This window comes from Nanorana parkeri, unplaced genomic scaffold (assembly GCF_000935625.1).
Source record: "Nanorana parkeri isolate BGI_ZX_2015 unplaced genomic scaffold, ASM93562v1 scaffold2816, whole genome shotgun sequence".
Lineage (NCBI taxonomy): Eukaryota > Metazoa > Chordata > Amphibia > Anura > Dicroglossidae > Nanorana > Nanorana parkeri.
The window spans coordinates 96,346-102,222 of NW_017309084.1; positions in this window are offsets into that span (position 1 = coordinate 96,346).

Here is a 5,877-nt window from a genome sequence, read left to right on the forward strand (position 1 = left end):
ACACACATACACACATATACCACTGTATATTATACACACACACATTTGTTTTTATCATGCTAACCTGAAAACCTAACCAAAGAAAACATACAATGTCAATTATACATTCTCTTTAAGTGCAACAGAAATGACTAGCACTGCTAAGGGATAAATAAGACAAAATAAAGAGTCTTGCTTTCACTAGACACACCTGAAAAATGTATGCAGCGACCCGTGTTTCATTTTAGGTTGACTCTCTTCAACTGACTTGAATGGCAAAATGCAAAGGAAAAAAAATCCAACATCTGAAGTGCAAATCCAGTTAATTGTGAATCATGAGTAAGTAGTAATCAAGGGGTTGGTCACTGTTTTGATTGAGCTAGGATGAACTGAGGTTAACTAGATTTGCACCAAGCCCAAGCTCATCACTAATCAAACGCTGCCTGGCCATGGCAATTAAGAACTGCTCATATGAGAAAGGTCAGAATGTGTTTAGGGAAGCACATTTGCAGGCGGCCCACCAAGTCAGTGATGTCAGGAGATACACAGGTGCCTTGTGCGTCATATTTCCCTATGTATAAGCTAGCTCTACATATCTTTTTCACTAAAGGAATTTCTTTTTTTTTTCAGATTACATTGGGTTTATGTTCTACTGCCTTTTGTTTAGTGCAATATTCAGCGTTTCTAAATAATTTTACATCTTAGGAAGAGCTGCATGTACACCTACTCTCATACTGACAAAATTAGTCCAGTAGAAGATCAGAAGATACATATACAAGGTTTATCTGTACTTATCTTTGAACAGCAGAGTATATATACAAGGTTTATATGCACTTGTCTTCAATCGGATCTCACAATAAAGGAGCATTCATACTGTTTTGTTTGGATCTTTGCAGACACAATAACACACTCCTATTATATCTATGCTTTGCAGCACTCTTTACAAGCTCAGCACAGAAAAATTATAGGGGAACCAAACAAACCTCCCATCCTCCACAATATGTAAGGAATTAAATGACACACTACAGAACAAATTATAGGGAAAGAGACAAATTACATAAAGCCTTAAATGTTTTATTTGTTATGACTGATAAACAAGCCCAGTGCTTTAATTGCAGCCCCTGCAAACCACTGTGATAGCAATATAATTTTACTTGTTAACCACAAAAAAAACAAGTTACTGCAGTTATGTATTGATTGAAACAATCAAAGGAATAAAAATTGTTTTTTTTCCTGCTTCTTCATGGTCAATTAAAAGGCTAGGGGGTATGTTGGTGACCAAGCTGTACTGCTTAAATGTGGTGGATAAAAGGTTGTTCAGCAGCCTGGCTGTGTTCTCTGACAGGTTTGCCTGAATTACGAAAAAGGCTGAGCAGAATTGCAAATCTTTGTAGCATGTATATAGAAACTGTTTGTGCAGCTGGCCAAATGCACATTGGCAGCTAGAGTTTACCTTTAAAGCAAGCCTGTCAGAAAAATAAATGCCCAAACAAATGTTGGTTTCTAACCCGACTTGGGAGCAAGATATCTCTTGTTGTGGGCAGTGAGAGAGGTATCTACTTTCTTCATTTGGAGAGGCAGCTTTGTGGCCATTTTTTTTAAATTCCTGAACCAGCCAAAAATCAATGTTCAAAGTGCAGTAAGCCATAGCACAAAATCAACAAATATTTTATTGTTCTGAGTGAATGTACAGAAAGTAAAATCCGATTGGCTGTTATAGGTTAGAATGTTTTGCACTTCCTTAGAACTTTGCATTGCCTTATTAAATCTGTTTCACTGTCAAAAACAATACGGGGTGAAGGGAATTTATCAAAACTGGAGCAGCTGTGCATGGCAACCAGCTTCTCTCTTTCATTTTCAAATCTTAACTGAACAAACTGAAGAAAGAAGCTGATTGGTTGCCATGCACAGCTGCTCCAGATTTTGTCTGCTCCAGTTTTGATAAATTCCCCCCCAGTGTGTTTTGTGATAGTCTGACTATATATGCTTGCACACATCTCCTCGATTGAACTGTAGATGAGTAAACATTCTAAAATGTAGTAATTAGTTCCCATAAACAAAGTTAATCCAAATGGTGTTCTCCAGAGCTACTATAGCAGAAGGTAAGAACTGACAAAGTCAAACTCCAAGCACATATAACAATGCTGTTCAAGTTTTCATATTTGCATTGGAGCAACACACATTTTACCATGCACCAGACCGGTGTTTTAGCACAACATCTGTGATTAATTATGTGTTGGCAAAAAAAAGAAACATGCAGGTGCTTATTCAGGTCCATTATGTTGTGTTGGAAGCACATATGGTTAGATATACATCTGCTACCCAGCTTATTAGGGAAAAACCACATCAGATGCCAAGCCTAATACATTGCAAATTTGAACTATGCTGAGCTAAATTTGTCAATTCATCCACTTAAAAACAATGTAAACGCACATAATAGATACAGGCATGGGCACATTTGTTGTAGCTCAAGTAAACAAGACTTCATTCCTCCTGAAAAGTGATGAAATTAAAAAAGTAATTGCCTAATATATACCTGCATGACTTTAGTATGTCAGAAAAGAAAGCCATACATTTTTGCTTATTTTACAAAGATTTTCTAAAATGGCCTGTACAAACTTATTGGTACCCCTAGAAAAGATTGTAATTACCGATATCATAGTGATGTTTCAAACTAATGGTTTTCTATAATTAGTGCCACGCATGCCTTCAATCTTGTAATCAGCCAGTCGGCCCATTTATATGGAGAAAAGCAGCCACTCTATTGTTTGGTATCATGTGCACCACAATGAACATGGAGTAGAGAAAACAAAGGAAAGAGTTGTCTGAGAAGATCAGAAAGAAAATGATAGACCCGCATGTCAAAGTTAAAGGGTGTAAGGCCGTCTCCGAGCAGCTTTGTATTCCCATGACTACAGCTGCATATAATATCGCTTATTTTAAAATCCACAGGAGCAAAGACAAAGCTCCCTGGACGTGGCCGTAATTGAAACATTGACACTAGATTGACCAGAAGAAAATTGTAAACAAACAGCCAAGGGAAACATCCAGAGAGATGCAAAGTGAACTCCAAGGTCAAGGTACCTCACTTTTTGAGCAACAGTGGGCTCAAAAGAAGGGCTACACTGCTGAAACAAAAACATAAAAAAGCCAAGCCAGAATTTGTTAACTGCATATTGACAAACCACAGTGCTTCTGGGAAAATCCCATTTGGACAGAGGAGACAAAACTGAAAGATTTTTGGCAAGTTACACCAACTCTACGTTCTCGGACAAAAATATAAACTTTCATAGAAAAGAACACCATACCTATTGTAAAACATGGAGGAGGCTCATTTATGTTTTGGGGCTGTTTCAATACATCTGGGGTGCCTTGAATCTGTGCAGTGCACAATTAAATCTAAAGGCTATTTAGCAATTCTGGAGTGAAATGTATTGCCCAGTGTCAGAAAGCTTTGGCTAAGTCACAGGTTGTGGGTTCTCCAACAGGATAATGGCCCACGACACACAGCTGAAAGCACCCATGAATGGTTAAGAACAAAACATTGGACTATTCTTAAGTAGCCTTCTATGATCCCTGATCTGAATCCCATCGAAAACGTATTGAACAAGCTAAAACATGCAGCCTGGAGAAGGCACCTTTCAAAATTGAGATAGCTGGAGAGGTTTGCTTAAGAACAACGGGACAAACTTCTTCTTGGAAGGTGCAGAAGTCTCATTGAGAGCCATAGAAATCACCTGTTTGCAGTAATTGCTTCTAAATGTTTTGCAACAAAATATTAGGTAAACCCTTTCACTGCCACCAACGTTTGGCATATGGTGGAACACAACCGCTTGCAGCTAGCCACGTTAGTATACCATATGTTGGTGGCTTTTACTGCTCTGCTATAAGCTCATTGTCATTGTTTTTTAGCCGCTGATAAGCGCTATCAGACCCTTCACAACCCATGATGGGATAATCCCATCATGAAGTCTAAAGGGGTTAAACAGAGTCTGTTCAGTTTTGTATAGCCGGCGAACGGCTTTACAGTAAAAATGGATCTGGCGGCTCAGCTGCTGCCAGATCGCTTCTACGATCTGGTAACCGGATCTGCGATCTGCACTTCAATAGCTTATTTAGAGTGTAAAAGGTGACAATACGGGTCTTTTGGACCCCCAGTATCACCTTAAATAGGATCTGTCACTGCCAATATGCCATCACATGGGGGGGAGGGCTTGTAAGCCCCCCCCATGTGATGGCAATTAAAGTTTATTTTTTAAAATATTTATTATTTTTACATTTAATTTAATTCACCCGCGAGCATGCACATCGGATGCGCCTATGTACGAAAACAACTATTGTGCTACACATGTTGGGTATCAACGCACATGCCAGAGTGAGAGGAATAATTCTAGGGCCAATATTTACATGTATCTCTAAACTGATGACCTGTGGGGGCTTTTAAAGCATCTAAGGACTTTTTGGGGTACTGAATTCTGTTGCAGATTCACGGGCGCACACAATTTTTAACCTGGGCATGTTTAGTATCCATTTACTTGTTGTAACCTCATTTTTTATATTGTACAATTTAACTTAACCCCTTCATGACTGAGGCCTTTTTTTCATTTTTGTGCACCCAAGTTATATTCCACATTTTAGGCCTGAAAATGACTTAAAACCCCCCAACATCATATATTTTCTGAATGCCAAGACCCTATAGAATAAAATGGTGGTAGTTGCAAATTTTTTACTATTATATTAATATGCAAATATTAGCGCAACTCCTTATTAAACCCCAACATTTAGTGAAAAATGTAATTAAATGCCTCCAAACACAACAAAATACCCATTTATTAATGAAATATAAAAGATGAGGTTACAACGAGTAAAACGATACCCAACATGCCCAGGTTACAAATTGCGTGCATCCGTGAAACGGCGAAAAACTGCAGTACCCCAGAAAGTCCATAGAAGACGCTTTCAAAGCCCCCACAGGTCATCAATTTAGAGATACCCCAAAATACTGGCCCTAGAATTATTGCTCTCACTCCGGCGTGCGCGGCGATACCCAACATGTGTAGCGCGTTCGTCGTTTTCATAAGTAGGCGTACCCGACGCGTGTTTACGTGGCGACGCGCGTGCTCACAGGGGCGGGGGACTTTTACATTTTTTTAATTATTAGATTTTATTTAAAATTGTTTTTTTTTTTTACTTTGACTGCCATCACATAGGGGAGCTTACAAGTAGCAGATGGTGGTGACAGGTACTCTTTAAGGTGATGCTGGGGGTCCAAAAGACCCCCAGTGTCACCTTTACACTGGAAATAAGCTATTGAAGTGCAGATCGCACTTCAATAGCTTATAGCTGGGCTGCAGGAGCCCAGAACTGACAGCCCAGGGAGTCGTCAGTCACGAAGGGGTTAAATGCATTTTTCACAAAATGTTTGAGAAGTTGCGCTAATGTCATGCATCATAAAAATTTGCAACTGCCACCATTTTATTCAATAGGGTCTTGGTTTTCAGAAAATATTAATGTTTGAGGGTTTTAAGTAATTTGCAGGCCTAAAATGTGGATTATAACATGTGTAGGAAAAAAAAAAGGCATTTGTCCTTAAGGGGTTAACAAAACAAAAAATTGTGGTGTACGCCATGCACATGCGCTGCATTGTTAGAACATCGCAGTGCTTGATTTCTTCTTTTTTAAATAACATTAATGTAATTGTGTGGCAGAGCAAGAGTTGACACATTGCCGTGTGTTTGTTATACGCTGTGTTGCGATTAAATCTACGCCTGTATCATTTTATCACAACACACACACCAACACAGCTCAAAAACAATTTTTAACATAAGTCACTTTTTTACAGTTTTGCATTACTTAATTTTTTTTTATAAATTCTGTTTTTATTCCAAGAAATTTTTT